General features: G+C 38.3%; 1 protein-coding gene across 4 annotated transcripts in view; it reads left to right on the forward strand.

The window, feature by feature from the left end:
• Positions 1-635: 635 nt before the first annotated feature.
• The window catches only part of CEP350 (centrosomal protein 350), a 160,223-nt gene continuing 141,361 nt past the window's right edge, over positions 636-19,497 (forward strand). For 2 of the 4 annotated variants that reach the window (XM_014739627.3, XM_070267826.1), the window contains exon 1: positions 636-1,195. The gene's annotated coding sequence lies outside the window, so the exon portion shown is untranslated. The remainder of the gene's footprint in view (positions 1,196-19,497) is intronic. The other 2 variants (XM_014739626.3, XM_005609758.4) reach the window with 1 other exon arrangement.

The following is a 19,497-nucleotide window of genomic DNA, read 5'->3' on the forward strand; positions in this document are numbered from 1 at the left end:
CTCAAGATACTTAAAAATGAGAAACAGTCTCTGGGTAATAGCTATTGGAGTTCAGAAGGTGGAGGAGTGTGATGGGTGGAGAGCTGTGTGCAGTGAACAGGTAGCGGAAGGTGGCATGATTTGCAGAAGAGATGTCATTTAAACTGTCTTGACAGATGATAGATATCACCATGAGGAGACTGGGGAAAGTGGATAAAGGTATTAGAAGATACGTTGATCGCAGAGCTTCTCAAAGCACAGTTATATTAATGCCAATACCTAACTGGAGGAAACTCCGTTTTACTTGCTCTGGAGTCTTAAGCCATTAGACAGAGTGCATGCTGAAAAGAATCGTAACACTTGCGAATGAAACGGCCACAGAGACAGCAGTGGGAAACTGCAGCAGCCGCAGAGCCGCAATTACTCTGAAACTGACTGGAGTAAAGAAGATTTACTTGTACGACAATTGGTGAAACATCGTAAACTCTGAGAAGCTGCAATTTCCAGACTTCGAGTTCATCCATGTCAAACCCCAGCTTGTTTTTTCGGTTAGCGGGTGAAATGCGCAGCCAGAAGGCCCAATTAGCGTCAGAGGAAAGAGGGCGGAGGGGGGAGGTCTCCGCTGCGGATCTACTTTGACTCCTCCCAAGATCCGCAAGACTCAAATTTAGCCACACTAAACATGGCGCCCTCGAGGTCCCTCTCCTCGTTTTACCTCGCCTTCACCTTTGGCCACACTCAACATGGCCCTAAGCGAAGGTTGCATTCCTGTGGAACCGTCTAGGGACAGTTCTCGCGATGTTTGCCCGGGCCCCGACTGCTCCCGCCCTGCCTCGCGCCGCCGCCGCCGCCACTGCCGCCGGCGCCGCTCCTCCTCCGTGTCAGTTGTTGGGCTGTAATGGCGACTGGGCCGCCGCTGCTGAAGTGACTCCCGGGCGGGGGAGAGGGGCCAGACCTGCGCCAGACGGAACTGCAGAGAGCCGCAGCTCAGGGGTTGGCTTGCTGTGGGGGAGGGGAGGCAGCCTTTCCGTCTCTCCTTCCTTCTCTGCAGACCCGCGGATCCCGGGAGCCGGTGCGAGGCGGGCACCCGGTGCGTCCCCGGAGCGGGGAGGCCAGGCCCGGCAGCCCTGGGGCCGGTCGGGGCGGCGTCACTGCACCCTCCGCCAGGCCCTGCGGGATGCACCGTGGGAGCCGAGGGCGGAGGCGACACTCTCAGGTGAGCTGCGGGAGGACCTGGCTGGGACCGCGGACACTCTCTTAGCCTCCGCTGCCTCTGTCCGCGGTCCCGGGTCCCCGGTGGTGGCGAGAGAGGCGGGGCGGGGCGCAGGGAGCCCTGGCCCAGCCTGGCGTCCCCCTCGGGGGACCTTCTTGGGTCCTGAGGCTTTGCAGGGAGGGCCCTCCTGACACCTGGGTTTCAGGTCTCACCGGTACCTGCCGAAGACTTGATTTCCTTCTTACCTGTCGGTCCTCTCCCTCTTCCCCCGCCCCTCCTCTCGTCGGCAAAAGATTTGAGATACCTCTCGCCTTTGGTGCCCAGAGAAGAGCCCCTTCTTCATTTGGAGATCAGGCATATTTGGGGAAATTCCGGGAAACTGGCTCCAGTGGCAAGGATGACTAGTTTCTGTTCCTTTTTGGTGGGGATAAACATTCTTAAGTATAGGGAAAACTTTGATCTTCTGCTCCAGGCTAGCAGCTGCTGAATGTAGTCTACTGATTTATTCACACATGATATAGGGGGAGGTTTAAAAAGCTTTACGCTTTGGAAGTTCACACAGCATGTTTCCCCGCCCTCTTTTTAAATGTAGCTCAACATGCTAAATAATATTTAGTTAATGTCACAAACATGGGTTGGAATTTGGTTGGGTTTTTAGTTTTCAGGTAGGAAGTCGCACATAGGTATAATTGTAATGTGGTTTTAGTGCAGTTGTAAATCCTTCGTATAGGAAAAAACAGGTGGCCAGGAATAGTGATCAGGATGCAGGTACTCCACCTGATTGTTTTGTTTTGATGGTGATCCTTGTTTTGAATTTGGAAAAGTCGTTAATGGTTCTGTTGCCATGTTAACACGATACCTCCTCCTTTATTTTAAGGATTTTAAAGGAAAGGCTATCTTGGGCAGACCTAGTAACAGCCTGAAAAGATTTGTAGAAGCAATGATAAAATACTAAAGGCTGCTCTCCATTTAAAAAATTTCTTAGTTTAAAAGATTGTTTTTAAATAAGGCAGTGTTCTGCTAATAAAATGGGATTGTGACTTAGGGGGATTGGTTGTTAGAGCTATGGTAGAAGTTGCTTCAAACCCATGGGAGTATAATAATTAGTTTTGGTGTGCTAAATTGACAAACTCCATTCAGTGTAATAAAATATTTCTGAACCTTTGAACCTTCATTGCATAGGATTTAAGATACTTTAATCAGAAAATAAACATAAGCTGGAATACATTGTATGTGTGGATAAATACATGTGTATCTCATCTTTTTATAGTCAGTAGCAGGACTTTGTAATGATGGTGTGTTATAATATGTAAACAATTTCATGCATATGTGAAAGAATTTTTCTGACATATATTGGTCTTATGTAAGAGTGTTAATACTTGAACAACCAGCCTCCTGTGGGGTAATCAATTTATGAATTATGGAGTTTTGAGTTTTTTTCTAGTGCTTTGGATTGCCATCTTTTGCGCCTTTTATAATGCTTCTACCATATCATGGACAGAAAAGATAAAGTCCTTATCTAACTGATTTTATTTGTTAAATTGCTGTAAGTTATAGTGGGAGCAAAAAGGAAGCTGCTGTCTAAAATAACTGATACCATCTTTGGTGTGCTTGGTGTGCTTCCACATCCATTATTTTATTTAGTCTATACAGCAGTTTTGTGGGTAGGTTTGGCAAATATCATCCTTGTTTTGCAGTTGTGGAAATTGACAGACACATAAGTAAGTTCGTTTATTTATGTGATTGCTGCTCTTATTTCTGCAGATGATCGAGAATTAATTTTATTTCCAATTATCTATTTTTTGAGGTATAATTGATATATAACATTAATTTCAGGTGTACAACATGATGATTTGATATTTGTGTAGATTGTGAAATGATCACCACAGGAAGTTCAGTTCATTCTAGAATTAGTTTTGTTTTAAATTGAATATTAATATACATACTTTTGGCATTTGACTTTTTAAAATCTAATAAAAAATATTCTATTCTTGTTCTTTTTGACATACCACTTGCTCCTTATGCTGATGATTGTCAGTTCTTTAAAAACATTAGTATTTTCGTAGCATTTTGTTAATTATTAACAAGTCATGAATTATTATAATGGATTGCTTTACTTCTATATGAACTTTTTGCTTGAATAATATTCCTAAGAAATTGTAGGTAATTTGTTGTCGCTCATTTTGTTTGGATACTGATAGTTCTATCATCTTTGGTACTTCAAATCATTTATATTCTTGGTTATGTAAAACAAATATTCAAGCCACATAGTCAGTAGCATACTGAAAAGTAGTAACATCTTGGTGATTTTATTGTAGAGATAACTGTTGACTTAAAAAGTTAATTCACCATCTACACTTGTGATTGCTGTTTTTGCAGTGTGGGATAAGTTGTGAAATAATTTTCTTTACTGACTTTTTTCCCTCATGTCAGACAATTTCTACTGTCATAAATAGTCCAGAAACCCTGAATAATCGAAAGATTGCATAGTTTTTTTCTGTACAAATACTTTTTGTTCATTGTTATCACAAGTATAACTTTACATTTACTATTGCTTATTTGGGGTTATTATTTGCCCTTCTCATCTAGTCTGTAAGTTCCATGATGGCAGAAATGCTCTATTAACTACGGTGCCCCCAATGCCTAGCACATAGTAAAACAGTCAATAAATACTGGTTGAATAAATTGACTAAAGAGTGGTCTTGGCATAATATTTACAAAACAAAACAAAACACTAGTTCATAGTTCCTAGGCACACCTCAGCTCTTCTTAGGAATATACTCCAGAGGTATTTCAAGTTTGCTAGGTAGTAGAGGAATGACAGTCTGGGATTAAAAAGCCACTGAGAATAAGCCACAGGTGGATCCTGAAAACTTTGTTGACTATTTTAATGATTTGCATAGGTGTTCTGGCAATAGTTATTGTAATTTAAAGAAAATAGAAGCTTTAAGACCCTGACCTGTTATAATAGTGCTATAATTATAGGCTTATAATAATTTTAAGTCACTTGTTAATTACAGCATTGGGATTTTTAAATCTTAAAGGCTGTCTAGTCCAGGTCTCATGTTATATACGTAAGAACACAGAGTGTCACGTGGGGAATATCTTACCTGTAGTTAGTGTCGTGAGCGGGTGAGGAGTCCGCTGTACAGCTGCTAAGTCTGCATGTGTTTAATGTGTCAGATAGTTATCAGATCCGAGGATGATTGTGAACAACCTGGCAAGCTGTTCCACATCAGTGTTAATTAAAAACTGAAAACAGGACTGTTTTCATGAATCAAAAATATTTGCTAACTTAAAAATTAATCCCAACCCTCTGTCATTGGGACTATAAAGTGGTACAACTGGAACAGTGTTCTAGAAGGACATTTGGCATTATCTATCAAAATTAAAAGTACACATATTCTTTGATAGAATCATTTCATTTTTAGGAGTTTTATAGAAATTATAACACTAGAGCACAAGAACAAATCTATAAGGATGGTCATTTTAACATTATTACAAATAAATGTCAACATTTATAGATAACAGAGAATGTCTTAAATGTCCATTGGCAGGGCAGTAGTTGAAGTTATAGTATATTTACGCTGTGAGACACAATGCACTTGTTAACAGGTTGAGGGGTAGCTATACTTACTTCTTGAGAAGCAACCGAGCTTGTCCTAGAGTGCAGCAAACTTTCTGGGTTCAGACCCCAGCTGCACCATTTATTAGCCGTGACCATTTGCAAGTTACTTAAAGTGGATATAATTATAGTTCTTACCTGACAGGGCTGTTGTGAAAATTGAATGAGTTAATATTTAAGCCCTAAGTAAGCATAGTAAGCACTATGTAAGTGTTTGCAATTACTCTTATGTACTGACATGGAAGAATGTTCATAGTATAATGAGTGAAAAAAATGTACGACACTGTGGAATATGATTCTCTGTTGTACAAGCACATAGGCAGAGAAGTGTAGTTTGATTTTGTATGTGCATATGAAAATGTTGTAAGGATAGGCCTTAAACTATTAGCTATGTTATTGCTGCGGGAGTGGATAACTTTCCCTTTTTTACTTTAGACACTTTAGTATTGTTTATTGCAAGTCCCACTTTTATAATTTTTGAAACCTTCTTCCTAAAAAAAGAAAATATCGAAGCAGAATTTTTCTTCACTTATACAGTCATATTCATGTATTTTTGAATATAGTTGTTTTTCAGAGCTCTACAGATTTCATCAGCCAAATATCACATAATTAGATTCTATTTCAAAACTTTTGTTGATGAAAGGTTAAAATTAATCTATGAAAATTCCGATTAAATGTATTTATTTTTCTGCTACCTTTGTGACCTTAAATCTCATTTCTTGACTTACAAAGTAAGTACATAGGTTAGTTTAGTGTTTCTTAAACCCAAGATTCGCAAACTGCCCAAAGGTACCTTGGGTCACCATAGTGAACTCACATGAGCACAGTGAGATATTTTTAAATTTTTGAGGGAAACATAGTAGTATTTGACATCTGTGGGACACTGCTCAAACAATTAGTTTGAAGTAGTGCACATGAGATTGTGCTACATTCCTTTCCATGACAGTATGTCTTCAAAAAACCTGGTTTTAGAGGGTTGCTGTGATAAAAAGCAAGTACTGTCTAAAAATCAATGTGAAACAGTAAATGAAAGTGGTGGTGTTCAAAGTGATTTCAAGATTCAAGAAGTTGTATAATGTATCTATTAGGTGGACACATCCCATTAATAAGTAATGTGTTTATTTCGTAATAAAATATTATTTTTTTCAATTTGTATGTATTTTTCAAACAGCTACTAAGCAGTCAAAACAGAAATACTTATTAGGTTGTATGGTCCTAACTACCTAATAACTGGAAGTCTTAGATATGTTTTGACTAGCGGCACCATGAAAAAATTAGAGAGACACTTAAGAGTTCTGTGAACTGAGAAAGCTTGGGAATCTCTTGAACTCTTTGGCCTAGGAGACCCACAGTAAGAAATGTATTTTTTATGGGGACATAATATACATAAATATGTATATGTATATATATATATATATATAAAATGGAATGAAAGTTCTACTAAAAAAATACCTATCTACTTTTGATATACCCTGATATTTTCAATTCAGTTCTATTTGGTTTCATTAAAGAAATACTAGCTCCAAACCACCAGATTGGGGTTTTTTTTTTTGACCTGCAAATGGATCGTTACTACATAATTGGAAAATGTGAGGTTAGGGGCTGGCCTGGTAGTATAGTGGTTAAGTTTGCATGCTCTGCTTCAGTGTCTTGGGGTTCATGGGTTCAGATTCTGGGCACGGACCTACACACTGCTCATCAAGCCGTGCTGTGACAGCATCCCACATATAAAATAGAGGAAGATTGGCAAAGATGTTAGCTCAGGGACAGTCTTCCTCAAGCAAAACAGAGGAAGACTGGCAACAGATGTTCAGTCAGGGCCAATCTTCCTCACCAAAAAAATAAACTAATTAATTAAAAACTTGGGGCTAGATGACCCTTAACTTCCAGCTTTAATTTGCTTTGTTTTCTGATTAGTTGTAAATAAAGTTGAACTATGTTTATACAATAGATGCATTTCTGAAAATTTGTGTAGATGCTGCATATTTTTTATTAAGATTATGATAGTTAACAATGTTGTGAAATTACAGTTGTACATTATTGTTAGTCATGTTGTAGGTACACCACTTCACCCTTTGTGCCCTCCCCCCACCCCATCTTTCCCCTGGTAACCACCAATCAGTTCTCCTTGTCTATATGTTAACTACCACCTATGAGTAGAGTCATACAGAGTTCGTCTTTCTCTGTCTGGCTTATTTCACTCAACATAATACCCTCAAGGTCCATCCATGTTGTTGTGAATGGGATGACTTTGTCCTTTTTTATGGCTGAGTAGTATTCCATTGTGTGTATATATATATATATATATATACACCATATCTTCTTTATCCAATCATCAGTTGCTGGGCACTTAGGTTGGTTCCACCGTCTTGGCTATTGTGAATAATGCTGTGATGAACATAGGGGTGCATGAGACTTTTGGAATTGCTGATTTCAGGTTCTTTGGATAGATACCCAGTAGTGGGATGGCTGGGTTATAAGGTATTTCTATTTTTAACTTTTTGAGAAATCTCCATGCTGTTTTCCATAGTGGCTGCACCAGTTTGCATTCCCACCAACAGTGTATGAGGGTTCCTTTTTCTCCACAGGCTCTCCAACATTTGTCACTCTTGGTTTTGGATATTTTTGCCATTCTAACAGGTGTAAGGTGATATCTTGGTGTAGTTTTGATTTGCATTTCCCTGATGATTAGTGATGATGAGCATCTTTTCATGTGTCTATTGGCCATCTGTATATCTTCTTTGGAGAAATGTCTGTTCATGTCCCCTGCCCATTTTTTGATCAGGTTGTTTGATTTTTTTGTTGTTGAGCTGTGTGAGTTCTTTATATATTATGGAGATTAACCCTTTGTTGGATAAATAACTTGTAAATATTTTTTCCCAACTAGTGGGCTGTTTTTTTGTTTCAATCCTGTTTTCCCTTGCCTTGAAGAAGCTCTTTAGTCTGATGAAGTCCCATTTGTTTATTCTTTCTATTGTTTTTCTCATCTGAGGGGTTATGGTGTCCGAAAAGATTCTTTTGAAACTGATGTCAAAGAGTGTACTGCCTATATTCTCTTCTAGAAGACTTATTGTTTCAGGCCTAATCTTTAGGTCTTTGATCCATTTTGAGTTTATTCTTGTGAATGGTGAATTATTTTAAATACTATAGAGAAATAACAGTGTAAAGGAGATTTTTTTTTTCCCACAAGTAGCAGGATATTTTGCAAACCAAAGAATGTGATTTATCTTTGATAGGTTTTGGTGATTTTTTTAAAAAAGTTAACCACTTAAAAGTTTTTGTTGTTGTAAGTGGACTTGTAGAAGCTGCTTGTGGAATTGTGGCGTCTCTCCCTTTTTAAAACTAGATTTCGGAGCCAGCTGGTGGTATGGTGATTAAGTTTGTGTGCTCTGCTTTGGTGGCTCAGGGTTCATGGGTTTGGATCGCAGGCACTGACCTAGCATTACTTGTCAAGCTGTGCTGTGGTGGCATCCCACATAAAATAGAGGAAGGTTGGCACAGTTGTTAACTCAGTGACAGTCTTCCTTAAGCAAAAAGAGGAAGATTGGCAACAGATGTTAGCTCAGGGCCAATCTTCCTCACAAAACAAAACAAACTAGATTTAAAAAGTCATTCATGAGTATTAGCACTGGCTACAAGTTAATAGGCTTCATTTTATTTTCATGTTTAAATCTTTAAGAGTATTTTATTAAAGAATTTCTTTTTAACTTTGGGCTTGTTTTAAAATATGAAATTTATATGTACACATAACTAATTTTTTTTACATATTACCATGAAAGAAATTTTCTGCTTAGGAATGGTTAACCTGTTCATACTGTATGAAATAATCTGTGGTTTGGGGTTCATTTTTTTTTTTTCTTTGACTGTTTGCATTTAAGAATGGGTTCTGAGACTATCATTGGGACCATGATCATTCAGCAAACAGATCTGGAGCACCTAGTGTGTGCTGTGTACTGTGAGGAATAAAATATCATCCCCACAGTCCCCTGTAAGAGACAGATTTGTAAATAATAGTACTGGGACTAAGAGAAATGATAAAGTGCCGTGGATTCACAAAGTGGGAGTAACTACACTGCGTCAAGGAGTCAGTAAAGGCTTCTAATGAAAGCAAATGTAGTTGTGTTTGTTTCCTTAACAGCCTCTGAATTAGCTAAGTTATTGAGTGTGGAAGGAAACTTTTCAAAATTATTATTTTTTTCCCTCAAAAAGTGATAAGTGCATGTGCTTTCAAAAAATTCAAAGCTATATCTGCTGAAAAAGTGGCTTCCTATCCTGGACCCTTACTCCCTCTCCTCGGAGTTAACCAGTGTTATCAGTTTTTTATGTATCAAGGAAGCTTTTGTAGTGAAAATTTTACACTTCAGAGTAAAAAATAATCCTGACTTGCAAACTATAAGACATCTTCGTGGGGATATATTCCTTGAAATTTATTTAGAAGAGTAAATATTCGGGATAGCTAGTTAGTGGGTAAGCAAAGTATAGGCTCCTATTTCTGTTTTTTTTTCCCCCAGTTGTTTCTGGTCCTGTTCTTTGTCTTCAGTTCTGTTTACCTTTAGTCAGGCTCTAGTTTAGATCTTAGTTTCATATCAGTGGGGGGCATTGTGTTCTTTGTGGCCCCCACTCTGCCTCCTGTACTCCAGAGGCCAAACTCGTACCAGATGTTACATAGTTTCTTCTGGATTTCCTGGATTTACAGTAGGTCAGCCTTGTATTTGTAAAAGTAGTTGTTGGAGTTTGTATTTTGTATGTAAAAAGAAGTGAGGCAAAATTCTCAGGTCGTTTGTATATTCTACAGTCATGCACCACATAATGACATTTTGGTCAATGACGGAGCACTTATATGACAGTGGTGCCCTAAGATTAGTACCATATAGCCTAGGCTATACCATCTAGGTTTGTCTATGTATACTCTTTGATGTTCCTGCAATGACATAATTGCCTAACGATGCATTTCTCAGAACGTATCCCTGTCGTTAAGCAGTGCATGACCGTACTTACTATATTATGGGAATGTTGGTTATTCTGAGAATTTACTTGAACAATGTAATAGGTCTGACTTAGAGCTGGAACGCTTTCCGCTTTTCCTTGCTTGGTCCCTACTAATTTTGTCCATTTTATATTGAGACTAGTACGACTATTGCAGGGTTGTCTTTTCTCAACCTTTCAGACAGAGATGGTTGTTACATAGGGTCTGATAGAGAAGAGAGAACTGAAATGTAGCAAAGGTATGGAAAATATTCTCTGTGAGATCCCGAGCAAAGTCACTTCTTTAATCTTTTATCCACAGGGCATGGCACATAGTAGGAGCCCAATAAATAATTCAGCTGAATGAGTCTATGTGACTGAGTGAGAGCACCGTCAATAAATGTGAAAGGAAAATTTACTGCTAGAAGATAATTGAGAATTGGCTGTTTAAAAATGTCATCTTGGGGGCTGGCCCTGTGGCTGAGTGGTTAAGTTTGCCTACTGTGCTGCAGCAGCCCAGTGTTTCATCGGTTCGAATCCTGGGTGTGGACATGGCACTGCTCATCAGGCCATGCTGAGGTGACATCCCACATGCCACAACTAAGAATATACAACTATGTACCAGGGGGCTTTGGGGAGAAGAAAGGAAAAAAAAAAAAGATTATTAAAAAATGTCATCTTATATCTTATTTGTGTATAATGATAGGTATAGATCAGCATTTCTCAAATTTTTTGGTGTAAAGACCACTTTATACTCTTGAGTTATTGAAAACTCAAAGAGCTTTTGTTTATGTGGGCTTTATCTGTTGATATTTACCGTATTAGAAATTTTAAAAATACTTATTAATTTATTTAAAATAATAAACCTATATCATATTAATAAATAACTTTTTAAATGAGAAATAACTATATTTTCCAAAACAAAAAACAAATTTAGTGAGAAGAGTGGCATTGTTTGACATTTTTCAAATCTTTTTAATGTCTACCTTAATAGAAGACATCTAGATTCTCATATCTGCTTCTGCATTCAGTATCTTGTGATATCATATGTCATGTAGCCTTTGGGAAACTCCACTATACACATTTGTAGGAGAATGAGAATGAAAAAGACAAATAATGTCTTAATATTATTGTGGAAATAGTTTTGCCTTTAAGGACCCCCCCCCTCCCAGCAAAAGGGGGTCTCATCATAGACTCTTAGAGATCCCTGGACCACACTCTGAGAACTGGTGGTATAGATTATAAGTTCAGAGTAGAAAAGAACCTTAGAGGTCCTTCGTATAGTGTGATCAACTCTTGTGGATATTTCTGGCTGTGCAACTATACTGAGCGAGATAGGGAATATTTCAAGTTTGTTTTTTGGGAATAATCATGAGTGGGCTTTTGGAGAAGTTGAGTTTGATGTGTCTGAGATTTCTGAAGCCGTTTGATATGTGGGTTAGGATATCAGAGATAAGATCTGGACTGGAGTTTTGGCAATCCTTGGCATAAAGATGGTCTTTGAAGCCTTGGGCATGGGTGAGGTCGCCCAAGTCACCCAGAATACAGTGTTTGAAAAGAAAAGAGCCAAAGGTCAAGCTTTAAAAGAGAAGGACTGGCTAGCAAAGGAGACTAAGAAAGAGAGCTAGAGAGGAGGTGGAAAATTAAAGTGTAGGGTATGGAAGCCAAGGGAAAACTGTTTGAAGAGAGTGGTCAGCTGTGGTGAATGCTGCCAAGAGGTCGGCAGGTTGAGGACTTTTTATTTGAAAATGTCCGTTAGATTTGGACATGAAGAGGGCTTTGGTGGTTTCGGCTGCCAAAGCCAGCACAGAGAGCTGCTGTGGTGGAGAAATGGGGATGGCAGCCACATTGGAATTGCTTGAAGAGTGATTGAAAAGTATCTCTAAATGGAGACTGAGTGTATTCAATAAACTTTTTTGAGAAGTTTGTGAAGGAAAAAGAGAGCAGTAGTGGAGGAGGGTGCTGGGTTGAGGGACTTTTGTGTGTGTGTGTTTTAACTTAAGAAGACTTGGTTAAGTATAAATGCTAATGGGAAGAATCTTGGTGAGGGGAGGAGGCTAGAGATACACATGGGAGAAAATATAGTTGATGGTTGAAGTTTCTTGAGAGAACCTGGAGGTGGAGAGATCTTGAAACAGGTGAATGGCTCTTTTCCTCTAAAAGTTTTTTTTCTGTTCTTTTCGCATTCCTCCTATTTATGAACTCTTAGCTTGCATAATAAGAGAGAAGGTTAAATGGTAAGTATAATTCTTTTAAATTTCTTGGCTATTATTTTCTCTGAGCCTTTGTACTTCTCTTGTGAGGTGAATATTTTGGTGCTACTTGAAGTGTTGACTCCTCATTGGATTTAGATTATGTTTGCTATCAAGCAAATAGTTTTTTAAAGTTGCATCCTTATTTGATTTTAGGTACTTCTGTGTTTTTATTTATATCATTTTAACCAGATTCTTTTTATATCACTTATTATAGCTTTAGTGAAATTGTGTTTCCATTTTCTATTGGCAAGTTAAGAGTCTTCCTTAGCTTAACTTTTGGAAGTTGGTTATTGTCTTGAGCATTCATTTATAGTTTACATGATGTGACTAGAACCATACCAAATAATGGTTTCTGTTTTAGTCCTGATGATATTTGACTTTAATCTGAACAAAGCAGTGTTGTTCATTTATGCTTTGACTTTCATATGAAACAACTTGTTTTTCTACAAGATGCCGGTTAAACTCACTGTAAAATGGACACTAGAATAAAACTCGTGGATCACTTAAATGAATAATAAAAGTATTCTTAAGTTTTCTGAAATTTAAGATGCTTGCGGTGTAGTAAGGAGACAAAGTGCAATAGAGTGATACAGATTCTGTGTTACTGGTTTCTGAAAACTATGGTCAATGCATAAGAGAGGAGGGGCCAACACTTGATCCTTTAAAAACACACATGTAATCATGTTCAGAGACCCTGCATGATCTTGTTCCTTCCCTTCTCCAGCTTCGTCTCGCACCATTTTCCCTCTCCAACACGTGGGACTTTTGGCTTCTTTACACTGTCATGTCTTTTTTGTCTCAAGGCCATTCCACCTATTGTTCCTACTGTCTCGAAAGCTCTTTCCTGCCTACCCTTAGGTAACTCCTTTATTCATCCTTTAGGTCTTAGATTAGATGACACTTTCCTCTCCCAGATTAGATGACACTTTCCTCTCCCAGATTAGATGACTTTCTTCTGTTATATGCTTCCATAGCACTTGCATTTTTTCCTTCATTATTTTCATCCCATTTGTAATATTTGTTGAATATCAACCCTGCGAGCAAGCCTTTAGACTCCTTGAGTATGGGGACCATGTTTGTTCTTTTCATTCCTGTATCCCTACTGCTTAGCACTATTCATTCCTACTACATGCTTGGCACTCGGCAAATATTTGTTGAATGAATGGATGGTATGGATCAGATTGAGGAAAAGGTTTTTCATGAGTGGAAGAATACAGTCTGATGCAACAATGGGGGGATCAAGGAGTTTGCTAAAACACCTTACCTGCCCTGTTAAAGAGGGAGGAGAGAATAAAAAGCTTCATCTGTAGACGTTTGTGAGGAAGCCGTGTCCTTTGGGGTGAGTTTGGTAACAGTCAAGGCATGTAGGTTAAACAAGCATCCTCTAAAGAAGTTAAAGTGCATTGAAGTTAATGCAACAGAAGTTCTAAAGAGAATAGAATCTTAAGTGGGAAAGCAGGGTGTTTTATGATGAAATTATGAGAGAGGATAGGGGATTGTTTATAGATTGTGGCTGAGTTTGAAAGTTATGAGAGGCAGTATGTGAATGACCATTACAATGCTGTCAGAGGTTTGAAAGATCTAGATTTGATTTCCAGTGCTGTCATTTATTAGCTGAATGACCTTGGACTAATTCCATAGTCTGTCTGATACTGTTTCTTCATCAGTAAAATGGATGTACAGATAGTTGTCTCATGGGTTGTGACAGGGATTGAACATAATATCCGGAAAACAGTGTAGTCCTTGGCCCACGTAGACGGAACACTGAAAATGGTAGCTATGATTATTGACTATTAACTGCCCTCATGGTCACCTCCCATAGAGATCTGTAATTTTGGCTTTTGGTTTAAAGGGATTGTTACTGTCAAGTGTTCTGGAACTTTGGAAGAGAGATGTTCTCAGGTGGTTGGGGAACAGGATTCGTTCTCTGCACTGATGCTCATCTTTATGGAGTCAACAGTGGTTTTGGAGGCTTCAAGCTTCAAAGAGTAGAATTGAAGATAATCTCTAAAGCTGTAGTTCTCAAAGCTGGCTGTGTATTGACCTCCTTGTAGACCTTTAAAAATACAGGTTTTTGGCGTCTTCTCAAACCCACTGATTCAGAATTTCTTGGGGCGGGGGGTGAAGCCTTAGCATCTGTTTTTAACATGTGATCCAGGTGATTCTCCTAGAGCTGCTTGAGAAAGCAGGCTCAGGAGACAAGAACTCTTCTGCTGCTTGGAGGAAGGCATGTGTGGCTGCTCTGAAACTCACTTGCAATGGAAATGATTGAGAATGTTTGTGTGGGTTATTTGGGAGAGAGTTATCTTTATAGGCTAAAAAACTAGTTACAGAAGTTGAAAGGGGAGTAATGATTTTAAAGTATTATATTTAAAAGATATTTAAATGCAAAGGATGTTTTCTGTGTGGCCCTATTTGCCATGGATTAAATAGTTAGCAGATATGATGACTATGGTTAAAGGGGCATTTTGATATGTTATACTGGCATCTTAAGACTAATAGTTTGAGCATTATCCTTAATACTAATTCACATCATGTGCTCAAATTTTTTAAAAAGCCAAGCATATTATCATAATTTGTATTAATAAATGTCTATTCATATGTGTGTGTGTATACATGTATATATCCAATATCTCATTCAGTGTGGTAAAGGTCTTTTTGAGTTTTGAGAGAAATTTTATTATGTTGTAGGTTTACTCATAGAGTATCTTTTTTAGATTTAGAAAAGTTAATCATAAACATGTATGAATAGTAGATGTAAAAATAGGAAATTAACGATGAGAAAGGGAGGGAGGAAGTCAGATAAGTGATTAATGTGGAAAACAGAAAAGAAGTAAGAGGGATAAATATCATAGAAGGAAATAGGCGGTGAATGGGAAAAAGAGGAAAATGTGCTACTAATATTTGAAGAGATATACCAGATTTTTTTAGGAATGATTATAAATGTTTCCCTAATTTTAAGCAGATTTTCCTAAGTGAGACTGTACTAGTGAATGAAAGAACCAGAGATTATAGTAGAGAAAAAGAAGTATTAAGAACCCAATCTTCCCCTTTCAGCTCACATTAACCCGTGGGATTTTAGGAGAAGGAATGGTATGGTGTCGGTTTTAGGAGAAGGAATACATTAAGTTTCCTGATTGAATTAATTGAATATGATCTAGGACAATGTGCTTGGATTTCTAATTCCAATTATTTCAATTTCCATGTTTGGGTTCTGGCTTCTTACTGTCCATGGGAGACTCTTGCATCTTGGAATCTTTGTTACTGGGTTTCAGTATAGATCAGGTAGAGTTCAGGTCTGTTGAGGATGGGCATTCAGTGTCATCACCATACTTCCAGAATCAGGGAACTTGATTGCTAACAGGCACAGAATTCTTAACAGGTAGATGTGCTTGCAAAGTTGTCACCTGTTAGTTGGCAGTGGTACCTCCAGTTCCTGCACGTAATCTCTTCAGCTGGGGCCACACCATTACCCCCTAAGAAACACTAAGATTTTTTGAGAGTTTGAAGCCATGGTCTAGTAATTAATCTTTGCTCTGGGTGGTAGCTTGGAGAAATATCTTCCCTTTCTGAGTAGTTTCTGCTGTTCAGTGACTCCAGATGACAGTGTTTTATTGCTCCAGTTTAACTGCTCATTACCTTGTTTATGTCCAGAGAGTGAATAAATGAACCTCCAATTCAGTTTATACGTAGTTCTTATATTATTTTTTGGCCTAATTGTAATAAGGCTTTTACTTGGTTATAGCCAGAGCAATAGCATTGTCTTTTGCTCTAGTCTTCTGATTCGTTGCACATTAATGATGATGTGCTTTTATTGAATGACTCCTATTGTTGCCATGGCATCATACATTTAGTTTATTATATGGCCACCTGTAGCCCTCTTCCTTGCCCTGTTATCATCAGCAAGGTCAATTATACTTTTTTTTGTGTGTGCCTTGTAGTTTATTTTACCATATATTCTTACAGGCTACTTGCAAAATAGTATATGAATTCCATTCCTTTGTTTTCCATTTCTTTTATTCCATAGCTTACTGGCCTGCTGCTACATGTTTATTGTGTTCCTCTTCCTGTCTTATGAATAGTTTTTGAGGCCTGACTTTTTAACCACCTCTTCTGCTTCTTTGATCGTGTTTTCTTGTTATTTTTATTGATTTACCCCAGTCCTCTCCCTATTTGTCCTTTCACTGGCAGCCCTCTTTATTCTTTTCTGTTTAAAGTGAGATTGTAACAGCTTCCAACACTGCCATTTGTTTATCTGTTCATTGAAGGGCTCTGTTGATATGGAGATGAATAAGAAGATACCTTCCTTAAGGACTGTACAGCCTTGTGGGGAGACTGATACATATGTGCTATTTGTAACTTTATTATATAACTCATCACGTTGTATCCTATTTGTTTATATGTATGTCTCCTCCACTAGATTAGGAGCATTAAGTGCTCAACAGATGTTCATTGAATGAATGAATGATGTGTGTGTGTGTGTGTGTGTGTGTGTGTATAACTATAAGGGCTATAAAAAGTGAACAGAATGCTATGGGAAACAGATGGAGTAGTAATTCTGTGAAGGAACAATCTGGAAAAGATTTGTACGAGATGACATTTGAGTTTGGCCTCGAAGGGTATTACTCTCTGAGAAATTTGGGAAAAGAAGATATGGAGATAATGAAAATTTCTGGATATTCAGAGAATGCACTCTAGGTATGGCCATTTGACAGAAACAATTGGTATAAAGTGCAGATAGCAAGGGGTAAGACTATAGATTAAGGTTGTGAAAGGTTCTGAGTTCCGTCATGCTAAGGAATTTGGAACTTCATCCCATAGGTGATAGTCAGTGAAGTTATAAAAGCAGAGTTGCTAGTTCTGTTTTAGAAAGATAACTTTGGTTGCAGTATGGAGAATAGATTAGGACCAGAATAATTTAGGAAGCTTTTACCATAATTTAGGCTAAAGATGATGCTCTGAACGGAGGCAAGAAGAGAGAGAGAGAAATATTAAAAAAAAGTTTTTCAAAAGCTTTATGGAGGCGTATTTTATATATCATAACAGAGAAACATCTCAAAGATGGTATTGACTTGGTAACTCAGTAAATGATGGAGTGAGGGAGAGGCAGGAATGTCAAAGATGAGCTGGATGCATGATAATCCCATTTGCTAAGAGAGTAAGAAGGAGGAACAATTTTTTTTTTTTGAGCAAGATTAGCCCTCAGCTAACATCTGCCAGTCTTCCTCTTTTTGCTGAGGAAGGCTGGCCCTGAGCTAACATCCGTGCCCATCGAAGAAGGAACAATTTTGAAGATAGATGATAGTGAATTTGGTTCTGAACTTGATAAATTTGAAGTGTCAGTGGGACTTTGAAGTAGACTATCTACTGGACTGAAAACTTGGGTCCGGAGTTTGGAGAAAGATCTAGAACAGAAATATGATGATACTTAGGAAGTAGTTGAAACCATGAAAGTGTGTGAAATTTCCTGGGAGGAAGGAGATAGAAAAGAAGAGGCCTAGGAATGGAACCTTTGGAAATGTTACCACTGATGAATTGGGCAAAAGTAGAGAAACTGTCAATCAAAGAAAAAAAAAAGAGGTAAGGGAAATAGGGGAGATATGTTTTATTGATCCCAAGAGTAGTGAGAGTTTCAAGATGAAACTTAAAACTCCAAATGTTAACAGACTAGTGTTATACCCAACTGGAAAATTGTATTACTAGAAAGATATATTGCCTAGATTTTCTGGACATATATTTAACGTTTAAATTTAGTTCTGAGACTCATAAAAATAAACCCTTAAAGCAGGCAAAATAATTTTTTAGACTTTAGATTTTTGGTTTAGAAAGTAGACTTTTTAGTTGACTATATATAAGATGATGAATTTGAAAGATAAAGGCTAAATTTCATCAGTGGATTAAAAAAAATGTTTTCTGGTGCCTGGAGATAACCTTCTCTGAAAGGAACTGTCATTGAGCTTTTGAAATTTTCTGTATTCTCTGTCTCTTTTTTTTTTTTTTTTAAAACTCTTTTAAAGATTTTATTTTATTTTTTTCCTTTTTCTCCCCAAAGCCCCCAGGTACATAGTTGCATATTCTTAGTTGTGGGTCCTTCTAGTTGTGGCATGTGGGACGCTGCCTCAGCGTGGTTTGATGAGCAGTGCCATGTCCGCGCCCAGGATTCGAACTGACGAAACACTGGGCCGCCTGCAGCGGAGCGTGCGAACTTAACCACTCGGCCACGGGGCCAGCCCCATCTCTCTCTCTTTTTTAAAACAGTATATTTCTTTTTCTTTCTTTTTTTAAACTAGTTGAAGCTGGTCAGTGTTTTTTTGGAAGATTGGCCCTGAGCTAATATCTGTTATGTTTCCTCCCCCCCCCACTCCAAAGCCCCCCAGTACGTAGTTGTAGATCCTAGTTGTAGATCCTCCTGTTTCTTCTATGTGGGACACCACCTCAGCATGGCTTGGTGAGTGGTGCTAGGTCCCCGCCCAGGATCCGAACTGGTGAACCCCGGGCTGCAGAAGCAGAGTCAACCACTTGGCCCTGGGGCCGGCCCCTAAAACAGTATATTTCTTAACACATTTTTTTCTATAGTATATTTGAAATAAGTTTCAAATATATCTTTTTAAAATAACTTTTTTCCTCTAAGTATATGATTTAGAGGCTTGCATGATTTCATGGGATCCTCTTTTTCTGTGGGATGTGTTTTTTTTCCCCCAGAAATAAAGGGAAATAAAGGGAAGTTTGTTGTAAGGCTTCAGAGTGGCCTCAAGGATGCAAAGGCAGAAAATGAGGCACTGGTATTATAGGACCTGGAAAATACATAGGAACAAGGCCACTTTTTCCTTTTTGGGGAGGCCACATGTTCTCTCCCTTGTTTTTCTTTGATCTTCCTCTTGCTTTTTCATCGTGATTTTTCAGGTTGGCTCCTCACAGCTCAGTGATGTAGTTGCCTAACATTTCATTCCAGAATTCTTAGATCTCCTCTTGCCAGGGACTGATTAGGCCACCCTTCAATCAGTTCCTCATTCCTTATCCAATTAGCTATAGCTGGGGTGAGGGGCAGGGTTGTGGAAGGGGGGTTGTGGTTGTTCTTGAGAAAGGGGACTATGGGTAGGCAAACACAGTGATTGAATAGCATACACAATTTCATTTAACAAAGCTTTTCAGGAACATTTTAAAGGTATAATTTGAGATGAGTTGTTTTATGTTGAATAGGAAGGATTGCCATTTTTGACTTTTGAAAAATCTTGGGAGTCAAAGGAGGATATATATGATAAATACCGAGTTCAGGATAGTGGTTATTATCTCTGGATGGGGGGAGATGGATATGAGTAGAGACAGATAGACCGGGGACTTTAGCCAAATTGATAAAAGTTTGTTTTTTAGACTGAGAGGTTGAGTACATGAGTGTGTATTATATTATGTCTTACACTTTTTGGTATACCTTAACTATTTATAGTAAATTAAAACAGTAA

The sequence above is a fragment of the Equus caballus genome, chromosome 5, assembly GCF_041296265.1.
Source record: "Equus caballus isolate H_3958 breed thoroughbred chromosome 5, TB-T2T, whole genome shotgun sequence".
Classification (NCBI taxonomy): domain Eukaryota; kingdom Metazoa; phylum Chordata; class Mammalia; order Perissodactyla; family Equidae; genus Equus; species Equus caballus.